Below are 19,267 nucleotides of genomic sequence, written 5' to 3'. Positions count from 1 at the left end.
CTGAGATCTGTCCTCTGAGTCTGACTGGAAAAGGCTCACCGTGTCCCTGATTCTCCTCAGGACTCTGACCCTGGTGACCACTGGCAGTCATTTCAGCATCCATAAGTGACCCTACGTCTTTGGTGAGGTGAGAATGTGTCTTCGTATTACAACAAAAGCTTCTAAATTGTACTGTGTAGTTGGCAATTAGCTATAAACTTAAGGATCTCCATGGAACAGTTTTAGATGCAGAGGCACCCACAGACTGTGGCAGGAAAGCAGACCTTACCCTTCCGCTGCACCTGGTCCTGAGCCTGGACCCTGTGCTCCCTGCGTGGCCCCTGGAGGTTCTGTGTGCCCTGTGGTGTGTTCTGAGTCTCCCCTGGGTGATTGGTGTGCTCCCTCTGTACCTGTGTGCCCCTTGGGGATCCTGAGTGCCCTTGAAACCCATTCCCTCCTGTCTCCCTGCAGGAAGATGTGTGTCTGGGCTCACACTGACTTCCCCTCACTGTGACAGTAATACACAGCACAGTCCTTGGTGGTCACAGAGCTCAGCTTCAACGAGAACTGGTTCCTGGAAGTGTCTCTGGAGACGGAGGTGCAGCTCTTGAGGGATGGTCTGTAGTAAGTGGTCCCATCATCATATATTTCTCCATCCCCAGCAGCCTCTTCCCTGGGGATTGATTGATCCAGCTCCAACCATAACCACTTGTGATGGAGTAACCAGAGACAGCACAGGTGAGGGAGAGGGTCTGCTGTGGCTTCACTAGTCCTGGGCCTCACTCCTGAAACTGCACCTGGGACAGGATACCTGGAGGCAAGGAGGATCCGTCCTTGTCAGTCGCCTCCATTCACAAGGATCTTCACAGACCTGTGTCTGACATCTGAGACCGTAACCTTGGGGAGCTGTCACCAGACAGAGGAGAAGACCCCACAGCCTCATCTTCTTCTAGACTACAGCTCTGCCTTCCCCACAGACCTCAGCCCTGCCTGAGCAGACAGCTCCCAGAGCCCAAGGGTGGATTTTACACTGGAGCTTGATGAGGAATTTTCATTGAAGAGGTCTGTCTTTGTAAGCTCACAGGGGCTGTGATCACAGTTAATCTGGGCATTCCAGGATCCCTGTGAATTTACATGGTTTGAAAGTATAGGATGGGAAAGCACATTGTCTACCAGATGGGTTGGAAACAGGTCCAAGGACTCCCCACATTTCTGAGCCTAGAGTTTCCACCTTCACGGTCCCCACCTCTTGCCCCTCCCTCATCTAATCACAGCTCCCCACCCGCTCAGTCCCTGGGTCTTGCTTCTTCAGTGCGGGGCCCAGCACAGCTCCTGTTTTCTTTCCCTGTACCCTCTCCTGAGATGTGGTTCTCATCACCCCTGACAGCTTGTTCTATTGTTACAGCATTGTTGTTACGTGAGTTCACGATGCTCCCTTCATCCTATGCATTTGTGGTTGGAGAGGATGCACACCTCAGGTTTCCCACAGGCATATTCCATCACACACCTGAAACTCACCTTTTCTTCTTTACACACCTTGCTGTAACTCCGGCTCCACCAGGGCATGTACTTGTCACTGGATTTGGAGCAGTAGTGCGATATCCTAGCACAGGAATTAAAACTCTGAGTCCTGCTTAAGCTCCTGGGTTGGTGTGCATGACAGGGTGAAGCTACCTTCCTTGGGATGAAAATTCTGAGCCCTGTTTATTCTCCTGGGTTTCTTTGGGGCAGATGAGACTACCCTTGGTGGGATTAAATCTGAGGACTGCTTTTCCTGCAGGGTTTCTCTGCATGGCAGCGTGAGGCTCCCCGTGGTGGGATGGCAGAGTTAGTTTTCATGATTTGTCCCTTCAGACAACAAAAATAATCAATAAACAACCAATAATACGCATAGAAATGGGTTTAATTTGAGCCGGACTCTACTGTAGCCCAGAAGCCAGCTTCCCAGATTACTCTGAGAAACTGCTCTGGAGAAGCACGATTTCCAGCACAGCTCTAGACCTTGTCAGAACAAAGAACACGAAACAACTTAGGCATATATTTCTTTAAGTTTTCACAAAAAGCAGAGCTGCATGTATACAGCAATTCATTATGGCCTTGGCCCTGGGAAGGGAGTCTTATCACAGAAGGAGTACTAGCACTGGTGTCCCAGGAAGAGAGGCATTTAATCTTTATTTTTAACATGGACATTCTTTATTTCTGGTCAATGTGCCATTTACTTGATTAAATAAATCAGATGTACAATGTATGTTTGATTGGAGATAAACAGGCTATTTCAGTTAGTGAAAAACTCAAGTTAACTCATTTATAAGCCAGAATGCCTTCCTTATATTTCAATATGGAAAGATTTATTTCATCAGTCCCCCCTTTTGATCATAAACCTTTCAATAGAAAGCATTGATCTATGGAGAACAGTATGGAGGTTCCTTAAAAAACTAAAAATAGAATTACCATATGACCCAGCAATCCCGCTACTGAGCATATACCCTGAGAAAACCAGAATTCAAAACGACACATGCATCCCAATGTTTATTGCAGCACTATTTACAATAGCTAGGTCATGGAAGCAACCTAAATGCCCATCGACAGACCAATGGATAAAGAAGATGTGGTACATATATACAATGGAATATTACTCAGCCATAAAAAGGAACGAAATTGGGTCATTTGTAGAGACCTGGATGGATCTAGAGACTGTCATACAGAGTGAAGTAAGTCAGAAAGAGAAAAGCAAATATCGTATATTAACGCATATATGTGGAAACTAGAAAATGGTACAGATGGACTGGTTTACAGGGCAGGAATTGAGACACAGAAGTAGAGAAAAGACGTATGGACACCAAGCGGGGAAAGCGGCGGGGGTGGGGTGGGGGTGGGAATGGTGGTATGATGGATTGGGAGATTGGGCTTGACATGTATACACTGATGTGTATAAAATGGATGACTAATAAGAACCTGCTGTATAAAAAAAAATTAAAAAAGAAAAGAAAAGAAAGCATTGATGATCAAAATACATGTCCCTTGAAGCCAGGGTGGTGACGGCCTGCCCCTGGTCCATCATGTCCCTCAGAGCTGGGTCTACCTCTTTCACCTTTTAAATTTATTTATTTAGGAATAGATTTACCTAGTTGTCCTCATTGGGGGTATAGTTAATTGAATGCGGTAGACAAACACAGAGATATACTGACATGAAGCATTTCATAGTATACATATTCTCAACAATATTGAATTGCTGCACAATCATTGTACCTGTACTTTTAGCCATAGACTTAAAGTAAGAAGTGATACATGTCATGAGTAGCTTGATAGTTAGGAAAAGAGTGATAATACATGTTATGATAATACTAATTATCTGTAAAGCAAAGTGAAAAATTCTGTCTGTTCCTGAAGGGAGTCAACTAAACAGGTCATTTAAAGGGTCAGTTATTCTTACATCTTGTAACCATTTTGCGTTTTGAGAAAATTTTGCTAGGCACGTCTCAACTTCTCCAGAGGCATTAATATAAGTGCAACAGTAGTATGAGGGGATTATGTTGTTCTTGTATTGACTGAGGACTTGGATGACAAATCCCAAAATCGGTTGCATTGCCCCCAGTTGCTATACTTTGTAACAACTTTACTAAAGACTTTTCTTTCCATCCTGAATGTTGGGGCAAAAGTATAGCCAGAAGTACAACAGTAACTTTAAATTTTGATTGGGGACAGACCTTTGGAAAGTAGTATAGTTAGATTAGTAGGATGAGTCTTACAGGACTGGTCCAGACTCTTGGTTAGCCGTCTACTACTGCTGTCATCTTCCTCCTGTCTTGGGTTGGTGGCACTGTTCTCAGTTATTCAAAGCCGGATGTCAGAAATAAGGGATCCATTCAGGTGGAGGGGCCTTTTAAAATGAGAGGTGTGATTCCTTGAGTCTATGCCTTCTAATGTGGCAGCACATGGATTAGTTAATAATATCTGATAAGGTCCTTTCCAAAGTGGCTGCAATGGATTTTTTATTTTCTGTATTTTCCATTAAACAAAACCTCCAGGCTGTAATCCATGATCCTTAAAGTCTTCATCGCCCAGCTACTAATTTTTCATTTTGCTGAAGTGATTTAATCAGGCCCTGGCAATAATGTAATATTTCTCTTTGGAACATGTTTGGTTCATATATTCCCTCATCTAATAGCATAGGCCATCCTGTTATTATTTCCAAATGGCCAGCCGGTGTTTACCAAAAGGTGCAGATCTAAGTTTGAGAAGCTCTAGGAGAAGAGCTTTTGACCATGTAAGAAGAAATGCTTCTCAAAGTTTTGCCAGTTGCATTTTGATAGTTTTGTTAGTGCTTCCTACCATTCTGAAAATTGAGGATGATTAGTGTACTGAAAATGCTGCATTATTGGTCAAATTTCAAAGATAGATTTAATTATTTGTCCAGTAAGATGAGTTCCCCAGTCACTGCGTAATTCAGAAGGAATTACCCAAATAGGAATTGTCTTTTCTAATAACAATTTACCTACTGTTAAAGCCATTGCTCTCCTGCATGGAAATGCTTCAACCCAGTGTGAAAACATGCAGATCATTACCAAGCTATGTCTATTTCCTTGAGAGGGTGGCGTCTGGACAGAATCCAATTGCCATGCCTCAAAGGGTCCCTTGGGAAGGGGAAAGTATCCACGTGACCCATGAAGTGACTGTCCAGGGTTATATTTAGGACATACATTACAGCAAGCATATACCTGACGAACCACTGTGGGAGAAAGTCTCCAAATGCACTGTTTTCCCCATAGAATCATTTCCTCAGGTGCCCAGTAAGTTAAAGAATGCACATGCTGTAGCAATGGTAATGGGGCTCCAGCAGGTGCTATAGGTTTCTTATCAGGTCCAAATGCTCTTGGTGTGATGGAGTTAACAATTCCTCTTATTTATTGCCGTATGTTATTCTTCTTCAGTGGTGATTTCTTGACCGTGTGCAAAGAAATCCTTTATTGAGTTGGCAGGGTTAACAGAGAGCAGTGGACATTCTCGAGACTGGACAGAGGATTATTTAGAGCTGCTTGGTTGGTGGCAGCATCAGCAAGCTGATTTCCTTTAGCTTCCATAGTCTTAGATTGGGAATGTCACGGCGTTTTAATAATTGCTAACAGTTTTGGCAATTGTACAGCATTTAATAACTCTGCAACACGTTTTTCACTTTTACTGGGCCCTCCTGAGGAGGTTAAAAAGCCTTGTTGTTGCCATAACAACTCCAAAGGCAAAACGGCTGTCAGTATAGATATTTGCTATCTGGTCTTTAGCTAGTGGACAAGCTCAAGTGAAAGCAATCAAGTCAACTGGTTGTGCTGACTTAATTTCTGGTAAATAAGAGCTTTCAGTTATGTCCACTGTGGAAGTTACTGCATACACAGCTCAGTGACGTGCTCATTTATATTTTAATTAGGACCCATCTCTAATCCAAATTAGACCAGCATTGTCAATGAGAGCTTCTTGTAAGTCACTCCTAAGAGAAAGAATTTAATCTGTTAATAACATGCACTCGTGGTCTTTTTCTTCCTGTGGTGCTGTAAACAAAGTTGCAGGGATAAGGTTATTACACTAAACTAGGGTAATATTAGGTGTAGATAGTGATAATACTTCATAGGAGGCTGATTGATTTACAGAATAGTGCTGAGTGTGGCAGGGGTTTATAAGAGACTCAACCAAGTGAGGGGCATAAATAGTCAGAGGAGATTGCATCGATATTTCTTCAGTAGTTTTACATCAGAGAACAGTTGCTGAAATAGCTTGCATACAAGTTGGAAGTCCTTTTGCTACTGAGTCTAGCTGTTAAATATGGGTCGATATTTATCACCATGATTTTCAGCTAATCCCCCTAAAGCGTTTCCTTTATTTTCATGTACAAAGAGAAAAAAAAGGATTTATAGGCTTCTGTGGAAGAGGTAGTGTGGATGTTGGGCGATGCTTCCAGGGCTCAGAATGTCCATATTTGACCTAAGACACATCAGCTCATTTGCAACTGCATGAAGCTAAAATTTTGTACTCAGTACATGGACCATTGTATAAAGGAGCAGATTGATGACCTATGAATCATGCTCAGTGGGAGGCTGAGAGCCCACATCCTCACCCTTGTTTGAGGACAAGCATCCCTTGCTGTGTCCCTAAACCCTGTGCAGACAGAGGTCCTCCCATTGAGGCACCAGCCCCGAGAGGACGTGCTCTTCATTGTGAACCAGCCTTTGAATGACACATAGACACCTGAACCTGTTCTGGGCTTTCATATCCGAATGTCTCTTTCCTGGATGCAGTGTGTTCCCGAAAAACCACGGACCCAGTTCTCTATAGCCCTTTCAAGTCCCTTTTTCCCTTGATAAAAGAGTTATTCTCTCCATTTTTACTGGGGACTTGCACGTGGCTCATAATGTCGTGTGCATTGTAGGATGTGTGTCAGCACAGATGGACTCTACCCACTAGGTAACTAGGTACTGACAGCACAGCCCACATGTTACAGCCCAACCCGTGTCCAGATATTTCCAAATGTCCTCTAGGGGAGAAAATGACTCCAGTGTTATATGGACATCAAATTCCAAATATAAACAATACTCATACTATTCCAGTGAAAGGTATTGCATCAAACAGGACTGGGGAGATTTTTCATGCTGAAAGAACTTGGAAATCCATCTGAAGCTGGAAGTAGATTTGAAGTTCAACAGAAGAATCACTTATGTCATTAAACAATTAAAAACTGGACAACTAATAAGAGTAGGTAGTGACCTAAATTTCAAATAAAGGTCTCATGAGGAAATATTTCTGAAAATTTATCCGGCAATCATTCCACACCCTATTATGAATTCTAAAGAATGTTACAGTGGGCACTTTTATGTCTTTTGGGGGATGATCATCTAGTTCGCCCCATGAGGATGGGTGATTTTTCTTTTCCAAAATGATACTTACATTTCCATATTTGTCTCTCTGCTTCTATAATCATCTAGTGTGGTCATTACATAAAAACAGTTTGTGCAGCTTAAACAACAGAAATGGATTCCTCTCAGCCCTGGAGGATAGAAGTCTAAGGTCATGGCGTCAGCAAGTTTGGGTTCTTCTCAGGCCTTTGCCCTTTGCTTGCATGTGGACCTTTTCTCACTGAATCCTCAGATGGCCTTTTCTTTCTTTCTCTCTCTCTCTCTCTCTCTCTCTCTGTCTCTCTCGTGTGTGCATCCCTGATTTCTTTGTGTGTTCAATATTTCTCTGCTTAAGTGTAACATAGACACTTGACCACACATTAGCCAACAGGATCCTTGTAATTCTCTTCTCAGCTAGTCATGACCTGTGGGCTTCTGTGTTTATATTTGCATGAGCAGGTTTTGCCAAGTACCCTGCTAAGTGAGAATAATGAGGATCCCCTACCCTTGAACTCTGATCACCATCAATATTTGATCAAATCCTTCAAACCCCCTATCATCCATATGTTATCTGATCACCCTGGTCGCGCTTTAGCAAGAATCCTTTTGAGTCTATGTAACCAGAATCCCCTTAGCTTGTATTTCTTCTCTTAATAATTTCCAGTCCACTCCACCCCACTCTCTTCTTGGCCATAAGCCCCCACTTGCCAGGCTGTATTTGGAATTAAGGCAAGTTTCCAAGGCTGCATCCCATATGCAGCAGCGAGTTTTGTCTTCAGGTTTTGGATGAACTTTATATTGGAGACATGAGTATCATTTCACCACCCATGGCCATATAAGGCATGCCTGAATGAAGCTGATGTCTCATGTACATTTTCCCTAAGTCCACTCACAGCCATTTGTGCATAGGGACACTAGACTGTTCCTCAGCCCTATGCCTGGGACTACTTTAAACAATCGCCAAGAATCACAGAAATGTGAAAAGCATGGCACTAATTTGACCCGAGAAAGTGCTCAAGTACAGGATGGGAATTGAATCAAGAAAAGAGAGCATCACCTTGACTGACCTCAGCTGGAAATGTGTGTATGTGTGTGTGTGTGTGTGTGTGTGTGTGTGCGCACGCGTGTGCGTGTGCGTGTGTGTGTGCGTGCGTGTGTTTGTGTGTGTATGAGTGTGTTGGGTGATTCAAACAACCGGCCACATTCTTAATGTCCGTGAATGACCACAAAATGACAGTATTTATTTTGGGGTGCTCATAAAAGCTAGAAGTAGGTGAATTTGCAGAGTTGGAATCTGTGAGTAACGAGGATAATTGCACGTGCAGTAGTGGAGCACTCTGGCGTTAGAGTCTGTAGCGCTGCCTGCTGCAGACTTCAGAATGCTTGTGCAGGTTGCCTGGAAGCAGGACGGGGTGTCTCTCCTTCCACATCTACAAAAGCAAAACAACAATTAATACTGTTTAAAAGTCTCATGTGCGCTCTCAGGATATTTACACGTTTCACGAACTTCAGGCTCAAATTGAACATTATGGTGAGCCGCAGGGTTGTTCTGAGCTCCTTTGAGAAAAAGGTAAATAAAGAAATGAAAAACAACCTTAATTCTTGAGTATTATATGTGTGTGCACATATGAGTATATTTATACACAACTATAATAAAAATAAAAATTCAGCAAATATGTACATGCACACAAAATTTTCTAGACACTTCATAATCCACAACAAAGAAACATTAGGATACAGAACAGGGTCTCTGGTAGAGGTCCTGGGCTGGAAGGGAAAAGTACAGGTTCTAACAAGAATTCCCTCTCAGCCCCGCTCTGCACCTGCCACAGGCCTCAGCCCTGTACTTGTTGGGTCCTGCGCGCCCCCTCGTGGTAACGGGCCCCCGTGCAGGGAGGTTTGTGTCTGGGCTCACACTGACTTCCCCTCACTGTGTTTCTCGCACAGTAATACACGGCTGTGTCCTCAGTTGTCAGGCTGCTCAGCGATAAGTAGACTTGGCTCTTGGAGGTGTCCCTGGTGATGCTGAGCCGGGACTTAAGAGTTGGGTTATAATATGTGCTTCCACTACCATATATCCCCCCAACCCACTCCAGCCCCTTTCCTGGAGGCTGCCGGACCCAGGCTACAGCAGTGCTGGTTAATGAGAATCCAGAGACAGTGCAGGTGAGGGAGAGGGTCTGTGAGGGCTTCACCAGGCTGGGTCCCGACTCCTGCAGCTGCACCTGGGACAGGACACCTGTGGACAGAGAGAACAACGGTGACTCATGGGCTCATATGCAGCTTCCCCATGTGTTCACGTCTGAATCCCTGAGACACTCACCTCTGGGAGCTGACACCAGGAAGAGGAAGAACCACAGTGGATTCATCTTCTTGCAGATGGGATTCAAGAAGCCCAGAAAATCTATTCAATCATGAGGAGAAACCCGAATTTAAGTGAACTGGTACTTTGTTTTTACCTTGTGACATAAGGGGATGTTTGCATATGGGAGGGACCAGTCTATAAAAATTGGAAAGTAGTGAAGGGAGGTCCCAGTCTCTGGGGCTCCACCTGAGGAGGGTGCTGACTGTGCCCTCAGAGAACTCAGCCCCCACCTGGGGTCCCCTCCCTGTGCCTGGGGACTCTGTGTCCAGGAATGAAATGATGCTGAAGGGCTAGTCAGGAAGTCAGCTGTGCTCAAGGATTAACGGCAGGTTTGGGGAGTAGACTTTAATCCCGTGGAGGTATATATTTCATATAAATACCCATCACACATTCAGGGTCCTCCAAGATGTCAGACACAGACCCTTGTTTTTTCCTTTCTGCATTACCTCATGTTTATTTCCTGGATGCACAAGTACTTGAGACAAATCATACATGTAATAATGACATTGAATTCAGACAAAGTTAGGTAAAATTTAATGTTTATCATTATTCACAACAGAGCTCATTTTCCCCTTAACTTGGGTGAGCATTTCTTCACCTGAAACAGTTTAAATATTATCAAGACTTGCTCTGGAAGTGGATTTACTCTTAACAACTAAACACACCGTGTATTTTGTGGACAAGGTAGTCATTCTTGCTGAGATGGTCATGGATCCCAGCACTGCTGACATGGCCAGTAGCCTGACCTGCGTGTTTCCTGTGCACAACTGTGTGTCTGTAGGAACACCGCGAGCTTCAGGGCCCCTTCCTTGTGGGTGGACGTTGAGGAATCCCCAGGGCTAGCAAGGCCTAAGAACAGACAGCTCCTGGAAGCTCCTCAGGACTCCAACATGCTGGGCAGGTGATCTGGTCACAGTGCACAGACTCACTCCTTCTAGAAGTGTTCATTTTTACTCTCCCTGTCACAGCCAGTGACATTGGAGCTCAGGGAACACAGTTCCCAATGTGCTGGGTGAGAGAACATGCATGATTCTTGGAAGTAAACCTTCACAGTGAATGGCTTGCAGAGTAGGAGGGTGTCATGGTCATAGGAAAGCTCCCACTTCAGGAAGAAGGTTCTTTTGAAAAGTCCACCTGAGAGCAGCTCTCCAGAGTCCCTGGGTCAGTGAGTCCTGGGACTGTGCCTGAGGTCATATAAGTAAGTGGTGCTGGAGAGCAGAGCACAGCTCCATCCCATCTCACTGTGGGCACTGAGGATGTGGCCTCACCATCTGCATTTCAGTCTGCAAGGATGTAAATTGGGGATCACGATGGTAAAGTTATGTCTGAAATTTATAGTGGGGTTGCCAGGGGTGCTGAATGTTGACATGAGTGTCATCAGTGATGTTACTTCTCCTGGGAACCAGAAAGACCAATGTGAGTCCCCATCTCTGACTGACACCCGGTACATGTAGCCCTGGCTCCACTCCTGCCCTGAGAGGTCACACCTGTGGGTCTGGGGCAGGTCAGCTCTCCCTCAGCCCACTGATTTCACCTGTACGCTGACTGATTTCGAGCCTGCCGTCTGTGAGAAGATATTTACTCCATACTCTTTAATGAAAACAGTACGATACTTCTTCTAGCTTTCCCAATAATATTTGCAGAGTAAATTAAATACTAAAGAATCTGCCTGCTTGAGTGTCGATAATAGGAGAGCCAATCACAGTTTTATGGGCAAGAATCACAGGACAAATCTGGACCCTGTTGTCAGGACCTGAAAATTGAGCTGATACGCTGTGGGGTAGGGAAGCGGAAGGGATGGCATCTAAAACCTCGAGCCAGGTGGGCCCATTACTCAGCAGGTGGAAGAAGGGGCTGCATTTGTACAGATGCCCCAGCATCTGACCTGCCCTTCTTGAGATGGTGGATTAGAGGAGATCCAGCCAAATTCATGTTATGTTAAGGATATATAGCAGGTGTCTTTATGTTTCAGTGGGTGGAGATGTGTCGTTAGGGTCGATTTATCCCTAGGAAAAATGTGTTAGGTCACAAGAACTAAAAAAAGTTATTTTTCCTTTGTGGAGAAAATTGGAGGGAATTATGTCTGGAGACCAGATCATATGGTAATGCTGGAGGGAATATCCATTACAGATGCCCAGTGGGTGATGGGAAATGAAGTGGGGAGATTTCAGTCATCTTGTTTGCAGTTTACCAGTGATGTTCACAGCAAGAGGGCCTGAACATTGTGATGGGAGGGAGAAGAGCTGATGGTGGTGGGTTCATGGGGCCACGTAGACAGGTCCTTCTGATGGTCTCTGTGTTTTCCCTTATAAAATCTTGAGAATATAAGCTCAGAATGAAGTGTGGACTTCAGGAACATTGAGGACAGATGGTTTAGGTCATTTAGTATGTTTGTTGGAATCATTGAGAAAAGAAGCAGCAGGAAGTATACTTGGAAAACAGCAATGCCCTCGTGTGATATTAAATTAGTTGTCTTAGATGTTACTGACTGTAGAGACATTCACTATCCTCACATTACATCTTCTAGGTCCACTTGGAATCCAGCTTCAAATGTGAGGGATGTAATGAAACATTTATTATGAAACAATGTGGTATCTAATTTTTAAGAGCTATAAGTCAAAATTACGGAAATGTGTTACTGAAATTGTAATTGTCAAACTCTTCTCTGGGGCAAAATAAATTAAATCAATAATAAAAATTCAAGGTGTTGATTGTGTTTTCAACGTTGCTAAATCCATTGAATGTTTCGAAGTGAGAATAATGAGAATCCCCTTCCCTTGAACTCTAATCACCCACAGTATTTGATCAAAGCCATCAAACCTCCTATCACCCACATGGTATCTGGTCACCCTGGACTCCCTTTAGCAAGAATCCTTTTGAGTCTATGTAACCAGAATCCCCTTAGCTTGTATTTCTTCTCTTAATAATTTCCAGTCCACTCCACCCCACCGTCTTCTTGGCCATAAGCCCCCACTTGCCAGGCTGTATTTGGAATTAAGGCAAGTTTCCAAGGCTGCATCCCATACGCAGCAGCGAGTTTTGTCTTCAGGTTTCCGATGAACTTTATATTGGAGACATGAGTATCATTTCACCACCGATGGCCATATAACTGATGCCTGAATGAAGCTGATGTCTCATTTACATTTTCCCTAAGTCCACTCACAGCCATTTGTGCGTAGGGACACTAGACTGTTCCTCAGCCCTATGCCTAGGACTAGTTTAAACAATCGCCAAGAATCACAGAAATGTGAAAAGCATGGCACTAATTTGACCCCAGAAAGTGCTCAATTACAGGACGGGAGTTGAAACAAGAAAAGAGAGCATCACCTTGACTGACCTCAGCTGGGAAAATGTGTGTGTGTGTGTGTGTGTGTGTGTGTGTGTGTGTGTGTGTGTGTGAGCGCGCATGTGTGTTGCCTGATTCAAACAACCGGCCACATTCTTAATGTCCGTGAATGACCACAAAATGACAGTATTTGTTTTGGGTGCTCATAGAAGCTAGAAGTAGGTGAATTTGCAGATTTGGAATCTGTGAGTAACGGGGATAATTGCACGTGCAGTAGTGGAGCACTCTGGCGTTAGAGGCTGTAGCACTGCCTGCTGCAGACTTCAGAATGCTTGTGCAGGTTGCCTGAAAGCAGGACGGGGTGTCTCTCCTTCCACATCTACAAGAGCAAAACAACAATTAATACTGTTTAAAAGTCTCATGTGCGCTCTCAGGATATTTACACGTTTCACGAACTTCAGGCTGAAATTGAACATTATGGTGAGCCGCAGGGTTGTTCTGAGCTCCTTTGAGAAAAAGGTAAATAAAGAAATGATAAACAACCTTAATTCTTGAGTATTATATGTGTCTGTGCAAATGAATATATATATACACAACTATAATAAAAATAAAAATTAAGCAAATATGTACATGCACACAAAACTTTCTAGACACTTCATAATCCACAGCAATGAAACATTAGGATACAGAACAGGGTCTCTGGTAGAGGTCCTGGGCTGGAAGAGGAAAGCACAAGTTCTAACAAGAATTCCCTCCCAGCCCCTATCCGCACCTGCCGCAGGCCTCAGCCCTGTACTTGGTGGGTACTCTGCGACCCCTGGTGGTAACGGGCCTCCGTGCAGGGAGGTTTGTGTCTGGGCTCACACTGACTTCCCCTCACTGTGTCTTTCGCACAGTAATACACAGCTGTGTCCTCAGTTGTCAGGCTGCTCAGCGATAAGTAGACTTGGCTCTTGGAGGTGTCCGTGGTGATGCTGAGCCGGGACTTAAGAGTTGGGTTATAATATGCGCTTCCACCACCATATATCATCCCAACCCACTCCAGCCCCTTTCCTGGAGCCTGGCGGACCCAGTGTACAGAATAGCTGGTTAATGAGAATCCAGAGACAGTGCAGGTGAGGGAGAGGGTCTGTGAGGGCTTCACCAGGCTGGGTCCCGACTCCTGCAGCTGCACCTGGGACAGGACACCTGTGGACAGATACAAACACGGTGACTCATGGGCTCAGAATCAGCTTCCCCATGTGTTCACGTCTGAATCCCTGAGACACTCACCTCTGGGAGCTGACACCAGGAAGAGGAAGAACCACAGTGGATTCATCTTCTTGCAGATGGGATTCAAGAAGCCCAGAAATTCTCTTCAAGCATGAGGAGAAACCCGAATTTAAGTGAACTGCTACTTTGTTTTTACCTTGTGACATAAGGGGATGTTTGCATACGGGAGGGACCAGTCTATAAAAATCGGAAAGTAGTGAAGGGAGGTCCCAGTCTCTGGGGCTCCACCTGAGGAGGGTGCTGACTGTGCCTTCAGAGAACTCAGCCCCCACCTGGGGTCCCCTCCCTGTGCCTGGGGGACTCTGTGTCCAGGAATGAAATGATGCTGAAGGGCTAGTCAGGAAGTCAGCTGTGCTCAAGGATTAACGGCAGGTTTGGGGAGTAGACTTTAATCCCGTGGAGGTATATATTTCACATAAATACCCATCACACATTCAGGGTCCTCCAAGATGTCAGACGCAGACTCTTGTTTTTTCCTTTCTGCATTACCTCAAGTTTATATCCTGGATGCGCAAGTATTTGAGAGAAACCATACATGTAATAATGACATTGAATTGAGACAAAGTCAGGTAAAATTTAATGTTTATCATAATTCACAATGGACTTCGTGTTTCCCTTAATTTGTGTGAACATTTCTTCACCTGAAACAGTTTAAATATTATCAAGAGTTGCTCTGGAGGTGGATTTACTCTTAACAACTAAACACACCGTGTATTTTGTGGACAAGCTAGTCATTCTTGCTGAGATGGTCATGGATCCCAGCACTGCTGACATGGCCAGTAGCCTGACCTGCCTGTTTCCTGTGCACAACTGAGTGTCTGCAGGAACACCGCGAGCTTCAGGGTCCCTTCCTTGCGGGTGGACGTTGAGGAATCCCTAGGGCTAGCAAGGACTAGAACAGACAGCTCCTGGAAGCTCCTCAGGACTCCAACATGCTGGGCAGGTGACCCGGTCACAGTGCACAGACTCACTCCTTCTAGAAGTGTTCATTTGTAACTCTGTCACAGCCAGTGACATTGGAGCTCAGGGAACACAGTTCCCACTGCACTGGGTGAGAGAACATGCATGATTCTTGGAAGTAAACCTTCACAGTGAATGGCTTGCAGAGTATGAGGCTGTCATGGTCGGAGGAAATCCCCCACCTCAGGAATCAGGTTCTATTGAGAAATCCACCTGAGAGCAGCTCTCCCGAGTCCCTGGGTCAGTGAGTCCTGGGACTGTGCCTGAGGTCACATCAGTAAGTGGTGCTGGAGAGCAGAGCACAGCTCCATCGCATCTCACTGTGGGCACTGAGGATGTGGCCTCACCATCTGCATTTCAGTCTGCAAGGATGTAAACTGGGGATCACCATGGTAATGGGATGTCTGAAATTTATAGTGGGGTTGCCAGGGGTGCTGAATGTTGACCTCAGTGTCATCAGTGATGTTATCTCTCCTGGGAACCAGAAAGACCAATGTGAGTCCCCATCTCTGACTGACACCCTGTACATGTAGCCCTGGCTCCACTCCTGCCCTGAGAGGTCACACCTGTGGGTCTGGGGCAGGTCAGCTCTCCCTCAGCCCACTGATTTCACCTGTACACTGACTGATGTCGAGCCTGCTGTCTATGAGAAGATATTTACTCATACAATTTCATGAACAGAGTACTATACTTCTTCTAGCTTTTCCAATAATATCTACAGAGTAAATTAAATTCTAAAAAATCTGCCTGCTTGAATGTCGATAATAGGAGAACGAACAAAAGCAATATGGGCAAGAATCACAGGACAAGACTGGACCCTGTTGTCAGGACCTGAAAATTGAGCTGATATGCTGTGGGATAGGGGAGCGGAAGGGATGGCATCTAAAACCTAGAACCAGGTGGGCCCATTATTCAGCAGGTGGAAGAAGGGTCTGCATTTGTACAGATGCCCCAGCATCTGACCTGCCCTTCTTGAGCTGGTGGATTAGAGTAGAAATAGCCAAATTCATGTTAACATAGAAGGATATATAACAGGTGTCTTTATGTTTCAGTGGGTGGGGATGTGTTGTTAGGGTCTATTGAACCCTAGGTAAAATGTGTTAGGGCACACGGACGAAAAAAAAGTTATTTTTCCTTTGTGGAGCTAATTGGAAGGAATTATGTCTGGAGACCAGATTATATGGTAATGCTGGAGGGAATATCCATTAGAGACGCCCAGTGGGTGATGGGAAATGAAGTGGGGAGACTTAAGTCATATTGCTTTGCTGGTTACCAGTGATCGTGACAGCAAAAGGGCCTGACCATCGTGATGGGAGGGAGAAGGGCTGATGATGGTGGGTTCGTGGGGGCCACGTGGACAGGTCCTTCTGATGGTCTCTGTGTTTTCCCTTATAAAATCTTGAGGGTATAAGCTCAGAATGAGGTGTGGACTTCAGGAACATTGAGACCAGAGGTTTAGGTCATTTTGTACCTTTGCTGGAATCATTGAGCAATGAAGAAGCAGGAACTATACTTGGAAATCAGCGGCGTCCTCATGTGATGTTAGGTTTGTTGTCTTAGATGTTACTGACTGTAGAGACATTCGCTGTCCTCACATTACGTCTTCTAGATCCACTTGGAATCCAGTTTCAAATGTGAGGGATGTAGATGAAACATTTGTTATGAAACAATGTGGTATCTAAATTTCAAGAGGTATAAGTCAAAATTATGGAAATGTGTTACTGAAATTGTAATTGTCAAACTCTTCTCTGGGGCAAAATAAATTAAAATTATTAATAAAAATTCAAGGTATTGATTGTGTTTTCAACCGTTGCTAAATCCATTGAATGTTTCGAATTACGATCATTCATAAACTCAGATCCGTCATGGGTAAACTTTATTGTTACGATATGGTCATTCTAACTTTGGACAGGGTAACCCAAGCGCTGACACTACCTGGACCACCATCAAAAAATGTTCTGAAACATAACCTGGTTCTTACTCCTCCTTGGGCCCCTGGTTACAATAATTCCTTTACTGATCTTTGACCCCTGCCTTCTTTTAACCAACTTGTTTAGTTTGTTCTCTCTAGAACACAGCAGTCTTCTAGACAAGATGACAATAATGCAAAGATTACAGCCCCTCCTCAGAACAGGTCCTGCCAAAATAACAACAGATGTCACCCTGGGGCCCCTTAACAAAGCAGAGCTCTGGGCTTCCCTGGTGGCGCAGTGGTTGAGAGTCCGCCTGCCGATGCAGGGGTCACGGGTGCGTGCCCCAGTCTGGGAAGATCCCACATGCCGCGGAGAGGCTGGGCCCGTGAGCCATGGCCGCTGAGCCTGCGCGTCCGGAGCCTGTGCTCCGCAGCGGGAGAGGCCACAGCAGTGAGAGGCCTGTGTACCGCAAAAAAAAAAAAAAAAAAAAGAAGGAACAAGGTTTGTTCATAGACGCTTCCAGGCCTGAATTCCCCATGCCTGGTGATAAGAGTGTCCCTCTGCAAAGGGAAGCATGGTCCGGCTGCTCGGTCCTGAAAAGCCAATAAAGAGGCAAAGTTGGTGAAAGGAAAGTTTGCTTTATTTTGGCTGCACCCGGGGGTGGGGGACTGACTTCTCTCCAAAGGCCACCCCGCACTGAGCATCTGTGGGAAAGGGCTTTTATAGGCGGAAGGAGGGGCTACGGGCAGAAACGGCAGAGTCAGCTGTGACAGTCGTCTTGCAGTTGGTCATGTGGTGGTCTGATCAGCCTCCTCTTGATTGTCTTAAGTAGAGTTACTCTTCAGGTCCAGGGTCGGTTTGTTCCCATTTCTTGAGGCCAGTTCTTGCAATTGTGGCAGCTTATGTCATGGCTACAGTCTGGTCATCATGGAGTTAACTTCTTCCTCCTGGTGGGAGTTTCAGTATCTATAAGACGGCTCAGGGGACATGGACAAGAATATTATCTATAGCCCTTGAGGAGGAACTAAAGGTCCTTGATTTGCTTAATGACTAAACTATAATTATTTAGTCTTGTTGGACAGTTTTCCCTTCTTTCTTAGACAAGGGAAATCCTGAATATATAACTTTGAGTCTCTGCCTTTCATATATGACATTTATTCTCCTATTTCGAAAAGTCTTTGTAATTGAGAGACTGAATGTGTAAGTCAAGAACCATGGATGAGTACAGAGAGGTTCCCCAGGGAAAACTGCTATATGGAGAGGAAACCCCAGACCCTTAGAGGAAAGCAGCCCTTAACTACCATCTGCACCTGCTCCTGGGGCTGAAACACACAGCAGTTGTATGTCCTGAGTGCTCCCTGCATCCCCCCTCCTGTCTCCCTGCAAGGAGGTTTGTGTCTGGGCTCACACTGACTTCCCCTCACTGTGTACCTTTCGCACAGTAATACACGGCCGTGTCCTCAGATCTCAGGCTGTTCATTTGCAGGTACAGCGTGTTCTTGGAGTTGTCTCTGGAGATGGTGAATCGGCCCTTCACAGCGTCTGCATAGTTTGTGTTACCACCACTACTACTAATAGCTGAGATCCAGTCCAGCCCCTTCCCTGGAGCCTGGCGGACCCAGCCCATGGCATAGCTACTGAAGGTGAATCCAGAGGCTGCACAGGAAAGTCGCAGAGACCCCCCCAGGCTGCACCAAGCCTCCCCCAGACTCCACCAGCTGCACCTCACACTGCACACCTGCAAACACAGAGACATCCTGCTCAGAAGACTGTCACACATCCACTGATTCCCTCACTCATAGCCACTCACATCCTCAGTGTCTCTTGCTCTCCATAAATTACCTTGTAAAATAGCCACAAGGACAACCCAGCTCAGCCCAAAGTCCATGGTGAGTGTTCTGTCCTGAACCCCGAATGGGAGCACGTGGGAAAACGGGGCTGGAGCTCCTCTCCCAGAGCTGCAGGGTCAGGGCTGGGGCTGCTTTATATCAGCAGAGGAAGGACCCTATTTTCATGACCTTCTAGTATATAAGGGGCTATGTCGTTGAATGTCCTCAGAAAGGGCAGGGTCTCAGAGCAGGTGTGAGAGTCTTGGATTTTGTGGTGTTGATAGCAACTGGGAAATATAACTTTCATTGTGTGATTGTTCCACAGTAAACCCTTAGGACCCATATGTCATCTTACATATGCACTCACATCCCATGATGTAGCTGTCATTGTTACCGTCATGTTAGAGGTGTAAACTACACCCAGAGGAATGGAGGGTATGTGTAGTGTCCAAGGAGAAACATGGGGTGACCGTTAGATCCAGCATCTGCTCCTGAGCTCTGGGCCAGGCTGCTCCCTGGAACCTACTAGAGGACAGAGTTGGAGTTTCCGGGTGAGGTTTGCAGATGCCCCTCCTGTAATAAGGTCATGATGACTTTGCTCTCTTCTCGTGTTTACCTAAAATATATGGAGGTGGTCAGGGTTGATGAGAAGTATTTTCAAGAGTCTCTTATGTTTCAGTATCTTCCCTTCACTCCTTCCCTCCCATGTCATGCATTTCTTCATTTGTAATTACCTTAATGAGGTTCTTGACATGTAACAAAGCGCACACACTCAGGATGAACAC

The 19,267-nt window shown here is 45.3% G+C and overlaps 1 pseudogene; it reads right to left on the bottom strand.

Annotated features, from left to right (window-relative positions):
- Window positions 1-758: 758 nt before the first annotated feature.
- Window positions 759-18,576, bottom strand: LOC132421211 (uncharacterized; annotated as a pseudogene).
- Window positions 18,577-19,267: the final 691 nt, after the last annotated feature.

This window comes from Delphinus delphis, chromosome 2 (genome assembly GCF_949987515.2).
Source record: "Delphinus delphis chromosome 2, mDelDel1.2, whole genome shotgun sequence".
In the NCBI taxonomy this organism is placed as follows: domain Eukaryota; kingdom Metazoa; phylum Chordata; class Mammalia; order Artiodactyla; family Delphinidae; genus Delphinus; species Delphinus delphis.
Note: the sequence above shows the minus strand (reverse complement) of the source record. Positions and strands in the feature narration are given on the sequence as shown.